Consider the following 16,265-nt stretch of genomic DNA (forward strand, 5'->3'; position numbering starts at 1 on the left):
CCATCCATAGCAATTATATATCATGCATGTAGTGATTTTATGTTGCATGTACAATCAATGTAGTTGTATGGGTATGATTCACTCTTGGGAGGGCCCATTAGTGGCGGGGCCCTACCCCCATGGCCGGATTACTCTCTTTTCTTCTTCTCTTTTCTCTGATGTATGGATGATAATGTGTGTGTGGCCCATTTAGTGGGCCTTGTATGTCCCAAAATAAATAAAAATAAAAATCCAGCAAGGTGGGATGCCCTTACCACCCAACTCCATGATCATTGGACACCCTAATCAATGCATGAAAGTGTCCTAGTCCTAGTATGTGATCTGGACTTATGTGGGGCCCACTGAGGAAGGCCACACACCCTTTTTATGGCTGAGATTATTAAGATATAGGCTGATGTGTCCAGCCATGTATTGCTGTCCAAAAACCTGGACTGTTGCATGGACTGTCATGTTCAATCTTTGGCATAGATTTTTGGATCATGATTGCCATTATTTTCTTTATAATTATGGGGTGTAATGAAAATGTGTGGACCCCACCGTGAGGTGTGATGGGTCATACCTCAGATGGCCCATGAAATGGTACCCAAAAAGGAGGCCCATAGGGGTGGGCGGTCCACCTTGTTGGGCTGTCCAGCCCACATGTATGGAGGGAAAATATACACTTCAGCTTAGTTTCTCTGAGGGATGGGCCACTTTTATGGACCCCACCTTACTTTATTTTATGAAGAAAATACTAAACCTCCATTTTCCCCCTCTTGGATGAAGGTTGGGCCCACCTTATTGGGTAAACAATGCATGGACAGCAACATCTCTTCCTGGACAGATTGAAATTCCTAATTTAATTAAAATATTTATGAGTATCCAAAAATCATAAAATTTTACAGAGAGGTGGTTCACTCATGGTAGGACCCAACTACAAAATTTTGGGGGCAATGGACACCTGTACACACCATGGTGGTGGCTGGACTGGCCCATTACAATACGGTGTCCAGATCAGTCCGATTTTTAGTATAGATTGATTTCTTTAAATAAATTAAAATATTTATATATGTCTAAAAATTCTGAAATTTTGTGGAGATATGTTCCACCCATTCTAGTACCTACTTATCAAATTTCAGGGCCAATGGACCTCTGTGCACACCGTGGTGAGGGCCGGACTGGCCCACCACGTTGGGACGTCCAGGTCAGTCTGATTTTCTAGACAGTCTATTTTATTTAAATAAATTAAAATATTTCTAAGTGTCCAAAAATCTTGAAATTTTGTGGGGGTGTAGGTCACCTATGGAAGTATCACTCTGTAAAATTTCTGACCCAAAATATATTTGAGTTGCCCGTGGTATGGCTGAAAGTGGTCTGCTAGGCAGGGACGCCTAGGCTGGGGCATCCAGCCTGCTTCATGGGCCCACCTTGATGTGTTGAATGTCCCACCACCCATCCATGTAGGGTCCTTAGGGGATCGATCATACTTGCCCCCTTTTTATTCAATTAGAACCCATTAGGTGGATTTTTGGGCCAGATACCCCAGGCCCATAGGGCTGCCTACACATGGGACATCCCTGCCTTAGGCTACTGCTGGGCCTGCATTCTAACGGTCTGGCCCATTTCATATATCTATTGCATATCCTCTCTCATATGGTGGGGCCCATAGTGATGTGTGTGAGCCATCAAGAATTAATTATACTAAGAAATACTTTTAATGTTGAACTCCAACCAACCCAGAAATTTGGGTGGGCTGGAATTTGGCATTGAGCCCAATAACTGTTGCCTATAGATGTTCTTTGGGGCAATATGGCCCACTAGATTTGAGGAAGATTTATGTCAGTATCTTACCATCTTAATTTTATATTTTTTGGGCTTAATTAGTGGATTTTGAGATGTGTGCCCTCTGTTATTCTCAGGAATACTTGCTGTGATCTTCGGTATACTTGTATTGGAATGATTATACTGTTATGGAAATCCTCTTTGTAGGATCCCATGATTGGAACCTGCCTCAGGAGCCAAGAATGGGGTACTACGGAGGCTGTTGCGGCCAGAACCGACCATCGAGCTACTTGTGAGTCCGGTTACCGAGTCTGGGTTGTGACACCCCACTTAGTCCGTAGGCTCACGTAGGCATAGATGTACACATGCATTGACATAGTATCCAACCTCCTACTTATATCATCGTCATATACACTCCCATTATACATGTCCCACCATCACAAGCATAGATAATCACAACCAACACATGATTAATGTTTGTTTGTTATCACAACAACCACCTACTAGAATGGATCAGTTAATGGGTTGTCATAACCTACTTTTATGGCTTGTTGGGTGGTTATGAGATCGAGCTATGTGGGGCCTAAAATCAGGTCAATCTGTGATTAGTGTGAGCCATATTACACACACAAGTTGAGAGGGTTACCCTCCATTAAACATTCATAATCATTTGTTGGGCCCACTAAGATGTGGTTCATGAATCCAGCCCGTCCATTATCTGTGTCCCACTTGGTTGAGGGGTTAATCCAAGTTTCAGATGCATCCAAATTTTAGGTGGACCCTAGCAAGTGATTTTATATCATCGAGCTTCGAGTTGTATGAACAGTTCAAGGAGATCAAAGTTATATGGGTCCCAAAGTGAAGTATTTATTATATCTACACCATTCATCTATTTTTTTTATAAAGATCATTTTAGAGCATTATCAAAAAGAAAATGAATCATATCCAAAGATTATCTGGACCGCACCACAAATAGTAGTGGAGATAATGATTTCACTGTTTAACAATTTACAGGGCCCACCATAATGTTTATTTTCCATCCAATCTGTTCATAAGGTCACAAAGACCTAAATTAAGAGGAAAAACAAATTTCATATTGGTCCAAAACTTCTGTGACCCAAAAAGGGTTCCAATGGTAGACGTTCAATCCCCTGCTGCTTTTTGTAGTGTGAACCACTTGATAGTTAGATCCGTCTTATTTTTTCTTCTCAAGCCTTAAGACGAGCTCGTGAAATGGATGGCCTGTTTACATATAAGGCATACCTCATGGTCAAACCCACAAAACTTGCTAATTTTATCCATTTTTTGCATTTTTTTATGGTGTGTGCCGCCTGAGTTTTGTGTATGGCTGATTTTTGGGGGTGACTGATTGTCTCCTCCAAGTGCAGATATTTGTAAGTAATATCCTGTGAATACAGGGTCGATCCCATAGGGAGATAAATTGCGAGAAGGAGAAAATCAAATGCAAAACCAACTAACTAATAAAAACTAAACTGATGATTTGATTTTGGGATTTTTGAATGGATGTAATTCAAAATTAAAATAACACCCAAGCTTCAAAGTTTCACACATAGGTTAATGTTCCAAAATCATGATGACTTGGATAATACAACTAGGATCTGAGCACTATGGTCAGCCTAATCGAAAAATAAAATAGTTTAAATATTTTAACAATTGATATAAAAGATTAGAAAATCATGGATTTGCACCATTGATATATATTTTCAAGTGTCAGTGATTTTAAGAATTCAATATCAATGAGATAATGAAAATCAAAGAAATATAACAAGTTGAGAACCTCTCATATCTGGGAAATCTGATTGATCTAGGGTAAGCCTATTCATCAATGTGGATCTCATATGATGGAAACAAATAGATCTCACAAGAGGATCAAAAACAAAACCTGAATAATAGATAATATGTGTATACCATTATTCTCATCATTAAAACAATCAATCATCATAACTTAAAGAATTATTAAACCCATGTGCTTCCCTTCTAGCTTGGGCTAGAAGAAACTTAGATAAACATGATTAAATTGTAAAAATAAAAAGCAACAAGAAAGAAATAAATGAAAATAGAAATAATCTCAAAAAAAAATAACTTATAAAACTGAAAACCTTTTAAAAACCCTAAATATTGCTCTTGAATGCTTTTAATGATACTTAGAAATGCCCTAGGAAGCCCAATTTATAAGTGGGGAACTCCAATTTGGGTATAAAGTTGGAAAACTTTAAAAACCGCCTCAAATTTATGCAGTTTTTAAAAATAGACTTCTCGCTACACAGTTTGTTTAAAATAGATTTTCTGCTATGCAGTTTCTCAAAATAGATTTCAGAGCTTCAGAATACATTTTTTTTAGGACGATTTCAAGATTCTTCCCTTCAAATCTTTGATTCTTTTCATTCTTTACTTGGTTTTCTTGGATCTTTGACATGTGAATTCTTCAATCTTGGTCTCCTAAGATCCATCCCTTACCTTGGTGATTCTTGAGCATTAAATCCATTCTTTTTAGCACCCTTTTTCAATCCAAGCTCTTAAATTCACCTTGCAACACATACATGAGTAAAATTAAACATTAAGTTGATTCATGTTCCTAAAACCAAGATATAAATGGAGAAAATTATGCAATATTTGAGTCTCAACACACACCCCAACCAGCATTTTGCTAGTCCTGAGCAAAATAAGTTTAGAAAAATAAAAATAAGAATAAAAACTAATTTTAGAAACAAAATTAAAACGAAAAAAATTCTAACTACACCACTTTCGCAGGCAATATCGATTGCATTTAGCATATGCAACAAGCCTTTAAACCCCTAGGTTTCCCCTAGTGGACGAGTTATAGTCTCATGAGGGTTTCCAGAAATGTTACCCACAAACATTGAAAATATGAAAAATAGTTTAACACTCAGAAATTTATACAACTATGCCTCCATTCATCATATGAATTTCAAAACAAAACAATACTTACCTTAAGTCTGAACTTAGTTATAATCTTAATTTCTTAATCCATTACATCCTTGAGTTCCGACCTTATTTAAAATTTAGAATAATTATGATCCAATATACTTAGGTGCTTCGTTACGTTAGTCTAACTTTGAGAAATATGTATGTTCTTTATCCTAACTCCTTTCAATCATTCCAAGAATATGAAATCTCTAGTTATCTCATTTTCTTCGTGACATTACTTCTTTTATCATCATATCCTCATTATTATAGACCACCCTTAGATAAAGATTCCCATCAGGTTTGCTTCATAACCTAAGGTATCGTACTTGTAATGGTAATAGTAATGGATACTTAGGTATCCTTACTCCGGATTATTGACATGATTGTTATGGTCATTGCATTCATGCTCTATAATAAAATTTTCTTTTTTCATTACTTTTTTTCCTTCAATATTCTCTCTTTTAAGCGTAAATCAATGGTACTAGTTCATTCAACCTTGTTTAAATCAAAATTTGTTATTTTAGTTCACATATCATATTCCTCACTTAGTTAGATAGGGTATATTGTGAATTCAGTACATTAAATTACAACTCACTTTAAACTAGTGACTAGATAATTGAATTCAGGTCTATAATTTTCAGTTATCAGATTTCTGACTACTTTCAACCTAGACTAAGTATTAACTTTGCCTTTGAAATTATCATAATATCATGTTTACATTCCTGTATATAAATATATTATTTTGAAAATGTTGAAAAAAATTTCCCCATAAATCTTTTTTAAAAAAAACTGAAATATAAAAAAAAAAAAACCTAAAATATACATTATCCCCAATGTAATGATAATGTAATGCAGAGAATAATAAAAATAAAAGAAAGGGTGGATAGTACCTAGCATGAAGAACTCACCTGCTATGTGACACTAAAAAATATTGAATATGATAAAAATCCTTCATAAATGCTCCGTCAGACTAGGAGCATCAATCTGAATATTCTGGCTCATGAAGAGGGACGGACTCTTCTCCCAAATGAAAGTTTTCCACATAGAGCTTCAATCTCTGACCATTAACCTTGTACACATCGTCGTTACGTGGATTCTCAATTTCAACAGCACCATGAGTATAAACATTCTTCATAATGAAGGGACCTGTCCATCTTGATGGTAACTTTCCTGGAAAGAACTCGAGACGGGAATTGTATAATAGGACTTTTTGTTGAGATTCAAAAATTTTCCTCAGGATGTTTTTGTTATGAAAACCTTTGGTCCTCTCTTTATAGATTTTAGAATTTTTCATACGAGTCTCTCCTTAGCTCCTCTAATTCATTCAACTCTAATTTCCTTTGTCTACTGCTTGGTCCATGTTAAAGTTTAATTTCTTTACTGCCGAGTAGGTTCTATGTTCTAATTCCACAGGCAAGTGGTAAGCCTTCCCATACACCAATCTGTATGGAGACATTCCAATCGAGGTCTTATAACCAGTCTTAAGCCCATAAAGCGTCGGATAGTCTGAGGGACCAATCCTTCCTATCTGGCCTTATAATTTTCTCTAAAATGTGTTTGATTTCTCGATTAGAAATCTCAGCTTACCCACTCATTTGTGGGTGGTATTGGGTGCTCACTTTATGCTTGATGCCATATTTCTTCATCAAAGCCTCAAATATCCTATTGCAAAAGTGAGACCCGCCATCACTAATGATGGCCTTTGGAGTTCCAAATCTAGAAAAAATATTTTCCTTGAGGAATCGTATGACCACTTTATTATCATTGGTCATACTCGGAACTACCTCAATCCACTTTGAAACATAGTCCACACCAACCAATATATAAAGAAATCCAAAAGAAGATGGAAATGGGCCCATAAAATCAATACCCCAACAATCAAATATCTCTAATGGTAAAATTGGGGATAAAGGCATCATGTCGCACCGGGACACTCTTCCCAACCTTTGACATTTATCACAAGCAACATAGAAAGCATGAGTGTCTTTAAACATGGTGGGCCAGTAAAAACCACACTGTAGGACTTTTGCAGTGGTTTTCTTAGTAGAAAAATGGCCACCACGTGCTTCCATGTGACAAAAGAAAATAACACTCTGAACTTCATCCTCTGGAACACAACGTCTAAAAATCTGATCAGTCCTATATTTATATAAATACAGGTCATCCCAAAAGAAGTTCCTAACCTCGGTTTCAAAACGCTTCATATCTTGTGACTTCTAATGATATGACATTTTTCTCGTTACAAGATAGTTCACTATATCCGCATACCAAGGTAATTTGGAGATCGCAAATAATTGTTCATCAGGAAAAGTGTAATGCCCTGACTTTTCACGACCTAAGTATGTGACTCGTTTCCCAAAAACCCGAGTGTTAACCTTAAAGGATGGTCAAATTCTAGTATTTTTTTCAACTATCAGAGTAAGCAGATGAGTGTAGAATAGACAAGTAAGCATAAATAAAAATTTGCAATTACATTTAGAATGTACAAGGGGTTGCCCATAATGACTTAAACAAACCAATGTCTCAACATTAACAATTACAAGATTTACATCATGAGAAATATAAAAGAAAATATATGAACGAAAGCCGCAAGACCATGCAGTTTCCTTGACAAGTACAACCATGCATCCTTGACCATTATAACAGCTCCTCATCAGTTTGAACCTGCATATTACTTAAGCCACCTATACTACCTGTACGGTTGTATATTTGATGGATGAGTGGTCAACTCAGTATGAATTCCCCTCAAGATTACACACCACCGCATTAGGTAAGCATAGTTATAAAACAAAGCATACAAAACAATACATGATGCAGGTCTTATTAGATGCATGGATGCATGAATGCAATCTTCGACCCGGGAAAAGCATCCAGACGGTCAGTGGGCTCGTCAGCCATGTAATCATCGACCCGAGAAAAATGTCCAGACGGTCTGTGGGCTCGTCACCCATGTAATCATCGACCCGAGAAAAACATCTAGTGGTCAGTGGGCTCGTCACCCATGTAATCATCGACCAGGGAAAAATGTCCAGAAGGTCAGTGGGCTCCTCACCCATGCAATCATCGACCCAGGAAAAATGTCCAGACGGTCAGTGGGCTCGTCACCCGTACAATCATCAACCCGGGAAAAATGTCAAGACAGTCAGTGGGTTCGTCACCCATGCAATCATCGACCCAAGAAAAACGTCCATACTGTCAGTGGGCTCGTCACCCATGCAATCATCGACCCGAAAAAAATGTCCAGACAGTAAGTGGGCTCGTTACCCATGCAATCATCGACCCGAGAAAAATGTCCAGACGATCAGTGGTCTCATCACCCATGCAATCATCAACTCGGAAAAAACGTTCAGACGGTCAGTGCCCCAAGAAAAACATCGAGTCGGGCAAATACATACATCGCGTATGATAGCAATAGATGTTGGTCTGTGCCATGTAGGCATGATTAGCCAACCTATTATTAGTCCAATTACAACCAACCAATTTAAATAAGCTCAAAGGTCACCACAGGAGCTTGTTACCAGCGTATGCCAACAGCTCGAGCATAGGTCCCATACCACCATCCCCAGTTCATGAGACTACCATCTTAAGATATTTAATAGAACCCTGTCGACTAGTGACCATTCAAATTACAATATATGGGGCTTACCATCGCATGGTTGCATAGTATAAAACATCGAACCCGTATAGAAAAATTACCAAAGCAAATCCACATAAGGCGATATCAAACAAGCCACATAGGGCAAATATTAAAATAAGCCACATAGGGCGAGTATCAAAACAATGTGATAAAAGACTCTCCTTAAAAATCACTTAGACATAGCAACCCGTGGATGGTAGGCCCACATCAACATTTAATTTAAGCCACTATTCAATAACCACTAAGTTGAAGGTCCATTACAATCACATTCAATTAAGTTACATCTCAAGTATGGGTGTACATTTATAAGTGGGGGTTTCCCACTAATGTACCGGTTTAAATTTCAGAATCAATCCACAAGTAATCTACAAGCATGAATAAATATGTAGGATAAACATTAAGCATGTAATGTAGTAATTCAATTCCAACAATTAACACATGGGACTATGCAATGGAGATATCAAGTATAACTGAAAAATAAAAACTATAACTTAAGCTAATGAGAAGATGGAAAGCTTAAGGGGAAGAATCATCACCTGATGAACCGAATCACCCTCTGGTGTTGCTAAGTGCTTGTACCCTTAGAACTGAATCCTACCATGAATTGCAAAGTTATTTGTGAGATCAATATTCTACCAAGTGTCCATGGTCAAGATTAATATAACCTAGGGCTTGGATTATCTAAGTTTTAGGGTCTTATCTTAAAGTTTAGTTTGATGCTTAGATTCTAGGATTTGATTCCTAAGTTATTATTATTATTTTTTTTATAATTGTACCATTGATCAGTTAGTGTTCATAATAGGAGTATTAATCCATCAATATTAATAATGATGATTCACAAGTTGATATTTAGATATACCAACAATATCTAATGTCCTCATAATGACTAATAATCTCTTAAATAATGTAAGTAAAAATAATAAATTTTTTACTAACAATTATAATATTGATAATCGTATTAACAAGAATTATACTAACCCCATAAGGAGAAAAATGATAATATAGTCATATTAATGAATCTAGTAACGATAATAGGTGTTATGGTCTCATCGTTTATGTTTAAGTATAGACTTAGGGTTTAGGTTACTTAGGCCTAGGATTTTATCTTAGAGTTTAGGTCTAGGCTAGATTTTAGGATTTGGATTCCAGTTGATGTAAAATTAATTAACATGTAAATTTAATAACCATAACATAATTCTTAACATTAATGGTATAATTAATATTAGCTCATTATGATAATAATAATCATTACGATGGTGGAAATCAATACATTCCTACTATTAATGATAATGTTTAGGAATGGTGAGTAGAATTTTAATGTCTAATAATTGTAGTTTTATTTATAATAACTAATACCACTATGAGAAATTTACTAGTGACTAATCATGTTTAATAATCATGGCAATCATGGCAATACAAATGATAATAATAAACCAAGATAATCTACTTTGGGAGGAAGAGTTAACTTACGTTAATTGACTCAGGAGGATGGGTAGGATCAACGATCCGATTCAACAGAGTTGACTCGGTTACTCTCTCCCTCTTCTCTCTTTCTTTTCCTTCCCTTTTCTTTCTTTTCTTCTATCTCCTCCTTAGATAAACCAGCAAAAGAACCCGGATTCGACTGGATTCTAAGACAACATGACTCAGCGAGTCGACTCAGCCCTGTGTCAACTTGACCCATGGCTCCCAACGACGAACCATGTCCCACTACCCTGCCTCTCTCTCTCTCTCCATCTTCTTCTAGCTGGAAAAATCCATCAATGGCTGCGAGACTCGGTGGCATGAGCCTAGCCAACTCAAGGACGAGTTGAATGGCTCGGACGCAACTCGAGTTCGATCTCAACTCGAATGCTAGGGAGTTGATCCCACCAAGTTGATCTCCCTCTCTTTCTCTCCCCTCTCTCTACCTCTTTCTCTCTGTCTCACTCTTCCTTTGGAGTTTTACCTGCCAAAAACATCCATCAATGGGGCCAAGCTTGGCCTAACTCAGCCCAACTCGACTTGGTTGAGCTAGTGCAGCAAATGCAATTTCTCTCCCACCCTGTTTCTGCTTCTCCCTTATTCTATCCCTTTCCTTCTCTCCCTTTTCCTTAGACCCATCCAGCAAGGCCGCTAGGCTAGACCTCGACTCGATTCATGGCTCGGGTTAAGTCTGCTCGTCTTGGCAGCTCGGTTCGAGCTGCTGCCGCAGCTAGCCGACGCTCTCCCTCTCCCTGATTCTTTCTTTCTTTCTTTCTTTCTTTCATTTCCTTCTCTCTTTCTCTCTCTTTTCTATTCTGGAGCTAAATAAAGGTCAAATTCAGTCGAGCAGCACCATTGCACGTCGGAGGATGTCGAGGAAGGAGGTGCGGATCCAATGGCGACTCGAGATCCCGCGGTTCTCTCTCCATCCACCTGATGCGGATTGATCCAAGGGATCCCAGGAAGCTTAGAGAATAGAAGGAATGAAGCTCGAGCATCGATTGATTGGTGGGTTCGGATGGAGAAGAACGACCGGTTCTGTCTCAAGTGCGGCTGCTCTTTCTCACTCCCTCTCTTTTCTTTTATAAAAACCTAGCTTGAAGGGCTAGGATCACGCGAGGATGGACGATCAGGATGGAGTAAGAGCAACTCACGCGGATTGCCATTGTGGCACACGAAAAACAGTTTTTATTTTTGGAAACAAGTGTTTGCAGGGTCTATTTGCGCCAAGGATTGCAGTCGTACGTGCATGCCAACGAGTGAAACTACCCATGGTTCATTCGAGATCGGTGTCAGGTCGTGATGGATGGTTTGGATCTGTCATTGGAGTGGTGATGGTGGGCCATGGGCGTGCCCAATGGACGTCCGTCTGCCCTTTATCGAAAACAAGGAGAGAGAGAGAGAGAGAGAGAGAGAGAGAGAGAGAGAGAGAAATCTCTCCTTATTTAGAAAACACGGGTCAACCCATGTTGACCGCTCTCCCAGGACCCGTGTATGGCGAGTGCACATCTTCTGGTGCACATTCAAGATGGCCGTGGGGCCCATGGGGATGTTTAGATGAAATCCACTCCGTCCATTATGCTTTACAGCTTAATTGGGCCATCTTGACTGGAGATGTGATAGAACCAATGCTTAGGTGGACCGTATTAAATGAATAAAGATTTTTAAGTGTCTCTTGTGCCAATCTGATGGTCGGATCTTCTCGAGATTGAACGTCAATGGTTAAAAGAGTCCCAGGGACCACCCTGTTGAGAATCTATGGTTGAATTAAGGATTAGGTGCCCTGATATGTGTTTGGAGTAATTAGTCAAGTAACTTAATCAACTTTAAAACATGTACTTTAACAACCTAATCAAATGTTTTAATCAATCTAAGACATGTATTTAAGTAACCTATTAGGTATTCTAATCACTTCTAAGGCATTGGTTTAAGTCAGCCTATTAAGTATTCTGACCCATTCTAAGATATTTATTAAGTAAACTATTCAAGTATTCTAACTAATTCCAAGACGTTTATTTAAGTAACTAATCAAGCATTCTAATCAATTTTAAGACATTTTCTACGTAACATAATTAAGTATACTTACTAACCCTAGAAATTTGTTTAAGTAACTAATCGGGTCTTCTAACTAATCGAGCATTATAATCAATTCTAAGGTATGTGTTTAAGAGAGCTAACCAGATGGTCTAATTACTTCTAAGACCAACCAATGATCAAATTGCTTATATGGTATGTATTTAAGTAAGCTACCAAATGATTAGCCATTTAAGGGTCATCGTTTGTACTCATAATAAAAATTACCCTTATCCTAAAAATAAGTATTTCTGGTGATATGGTGATCCATCTTGGATATTGACAGATGGATAACTTGATGTACGGATGGGGATTGTTTCTAAGGGTTGGATTTAAACTAGAATGAACATGAGAGTTCATTTAAGTTAGGCTTGTATTTATACTAAATTAGATTACACGGTAACACTCGAGTACTGGAAAGTACGGGGTGTTACAATCTACCCCCCTTAAAGAGAATTTTGCCACCGAAATTCAGTACTTCTATTATGATTAGAGACTATGCATGATAATATTTGTGGTGATTTTAAACATTCATTATTTTCCTATATGTACGAACGTATACCACTAGGCGCCCAAAACTGAGGTCGTTACAGAAAGTGTCCTGGATGTGCATCTCCTCAGTGGAATCATTTAACACCAATATGGAAAGGTGATCGGCCACTACATTTTCTACTCATTTCTTATCTTTTATCTCTAAGTTAAATTCTTAGAGTAGGAGAATCCATCTCAAAAGTCTCGGCTTTGCATCCTTCTTAGGTAACAAATATTTCAAAGCCGAGTGGTCCGTGAAAATGACCACTTTGGATCCAAACAAGTAGGACCTAAACTTATCGAAAGCAAAAACTACTGCAAGTAACTCTTTTTCAGTTGTTGAGTAGTTCACTTGGACCGAGTTTAGAGTTCTACTTGCATAGGGAATAACGTAGGGCTATTTATCTTTCCTTTGGCCCAAAATAACCCCTATGGCATAGTCACTTGCATCGCACATTAGTTCAAAAGGAAATGTCCAATCTGGTGGACGCATGATAGGTGTAGTGGTAAGGGATGATTTAATTTTATTAAAGGCACTTGCACACTCATCTGTCCACTTAAATGGAACATCCTTTTGAAGAAGATTAGTCAATGGTCTAGTAATGACACTAAAGTCCTTAATGAATCTTCTATAAAAACCAGCATGCCCTAAAAGTGATCTAATATCTCTAATAGTTCGGGGGATAGGTGATTCGCAATAATGTCGAGTTTTGAGCGATCTACCTCGATTCCATTTTTGGATATAACATGGCCCAAAACAATTCCTTTTTGAACCATGAAATGACATTTCTCCCAATTTAAGACAAGGTGCTTCTCTTCACATGTAGATAAGATAAGAGATAAATTGTTGAGGCATTCCTCAAAACTACTCCCAAATACAGAGAAGTCACCCATGAAAACCTTAAGAAACTTCCCAATCATATTTGAATAAATATTTAACATACATTGTTGGAAAGTTGTTGGGGCATTACACAATCTAAATGGTATCCGTCTGAAAGCAAACGTGCCAAATGGACAAGTGAACGTGGTTTTCTCTTGGTCTTCCAGGGCTATATCTATTTGGTTATATCCGGAATATTCATCATGAAAACTATAAAAGGAGTGACCTACTACCCTCTCTAAAACTTGATCAATAAATGGTAGAGGGAAATGATCATTCTTTATGACCTAGTTCATTTTTCTATAGTCAATGTAAACACGCCAACCTATGGTGACACTTGTTGGTATGAGTTCATTATTAGAATTTTACACGATAGTTATTCCCGATTTCTTTGGGACTACTTGAATTGGACTCACCCAAACACTATCGGATATTGGGTAGATGATTCCTACATCTGATAATTTGATCACCTCATTTTTACAACTTCCATCATGTGTGGATTGAGACTCCTTTGAGGTTATATAATTGGTTTGGAGTCCTCATCGAGGTGGATCCGATGAGTGCATATGGAAGGGCTTATACCCTTGATGTTAGAAATGGTCCAACTTAAGGCTCCTTTGTGGTCCCTTAGAACATTCAAGAATTTAATCTCTTAATCCTTGTCTAAAAATGAAGAGATCACCAAAGGATAAGTTTTATTTTCACCTAAGTATACATAAGCTCATTTGGTAGTGGTTTTAAACAAGCTTTGGAACATTGGTTAGTGATGACAGAGGTCGCGAGTCCTCAATAGATAGGATTTGAGTGCGCGATCTCCATTGGTACATACCAATGTCCTAGGTGGTAGTGCTCTCATTATCATCATAAATTTCAGTAAGCATTTTTTTTTAATTAGAAATTTTTAAGTCCCCAATGACTTGAATCAATTCCTTAGTCAGACTAGGTTCAAATTCCTCTTCTTCTATTAAGCAGTCCATGAAATTCAGCTCATGGATCTCATTATTATCAATGGGCTACTTACATAGATTGAAAATATTTAACTCTAGAGTTATGTTACCAAATGACAAGTTCATCATTTCATTCCTGCAATTTATGATTGCATTTGAAGTTGCTAGGAATGGGCGACCTAAAATGATGGGAACTTGAGCGCTAGCATTTACACATGGTTCAGTGTCTAGTACAATAAAACCTACGAGGAAGTAGAATTTCTTTACTTGGATTAGCACATCCTCTAAAATTCTCCTTGGTACCTTAATGGAGCGGTCAGCGAGTTGTAGTGTAATCATGGTTGGTTTAAGCTCGCCTAAGCCCATTTGTTTGTAAACCGAATAAGGTACTAAGTTGACACTTGCACCTAAATCTAGTAAAGCATGCTCAATTTGAAAATTCTCAAAAATACAAGGAATAATGAGACTTCCTGGGTCTTTGTATTTGGGCAGACCCTTTGTTGAATGATAGTGCTCACTTTCTCAGTAAGGAAGGCCTTTTGTGCACATTTAATTTCCTCTTTACAGTGCACAAGTCTTTAAGATATTTAACATATGATGGAATTTGCCTAATGACATCAAGCAAAGAAATATTGACAGTAATCTTTTGGAGCACATCCAACACCTCTTGATATTTCATCGGGACAGTTGGATTCCGAAGTCTAGATGGGAACAGAACTGGAGGCTCATATGACTTAGTCTCTTTATCCTTTTATTGTTACGGCTCTTGAACTATAGCCGGTTCATCATTCTCTTGAGACAGTGGCTCATCCTCTGGTATTTCTACCGGTTGCATTATCTCGTTATTGACCTTTTTTTCACTTCTCAAGGTAATGATGGCCTTAGCTTGTTCATGATGTAGCTCACTTCGATTTGAGTCTCCAATGAAATGTGTGTTTTTAGGGTTTAGCACAGGTTGAGAAGGAAGGGTGCCTTTTTCCCTAGCATTTAGTTGAGTCTCAATCCTAGCCATAACCATCTTTAATTCCTGATTTGATTGGATTAGAGACTGATTCATTTGAGCTTAAGAGTTCATGAATGCGGTCAATGCATCCTTCACAGATGATCACTTTGGTGGGGGCACATATGGTGCATTGTTAGGTGCCCCAAAGAAGTTGTTTTGTAGAGGCATTTGAGGTGCATTGGGCATATTAATTTGTGGTCTATTCGTCCAACTAAGATTAGGATGGTTACGCCAATTTGGATTATATGTGTTTTCCATTGGTTGCATAACTGACCTTTGGTAGTTATTTATAGCATTTGCTTGCTCATGCTCATGCGTGATATTTTGTACAACTAAGATTATTTGACAATCCTTTATGTCATGGTCTGTACCACTACAAATGCTATAAAAATTACCTAAGGAAGTGTTTACTTTAACCATATCAACCTTCCTAATTTCCAAGGCTTCGACCTTTCTAGCCAATGCAGCGAATTTTACATTAAGGTCGTCTTCCTCTCTTAGGATATACATCCCCGCTTTCTCTCTAGGAATGGGTCTAGTTTTGTCTGGTTTAGCAGAGACATTTCATGTCTGCGTATTCTCTGCTAACATATCTAGAAAATCCCAAGCCTCATTATGATATTTGTCAAGAAAGGTTCCACCACACATCATCTCTATGAACTGACGGGTATCCATGGTGAGCCCCTTTCGAAACGCATCAATCACGTGTCATAGTTCATAACCATGATCTGGACAAGTAATTAGAAGGTCTTTGAAGTGCTCCCAAGCTTGAAAAAACAATTTATTCCCCTTTTGGGAGAATGACATGATTTCTTATTTTAGTGCATTTGTTTTGTGCTCAGGAAAGAACTTTTTCAAAAACTCTCTACTTAATGCTTGCCATGTAGTGATGGTATTAGGTCTTAGAGAGTTGAGCCATGCTTTTGCCCGATCCTTTAGAGAAAATGAGAATAACCTAAGGTTAAGTACATCCCTATTGTCATTGTTTACTTGTAACATTGCAATTACTTCCTCAAAGTC

The sequence above is a fragment of the Magnolia sinica genome, chromosome 12 (genome assembly GCF_029962835.1).
Source record: "Magnolia sinica isolate HGM2019 chromosome 12, MsV1, whole genome shotgun sequence".
NCBI lineage: Eukaryota > Viridiplantae > Streptophyta > Magnoliopsida > Magnoliales > Magnoliaceae > Magnolia > Magnolia sinica.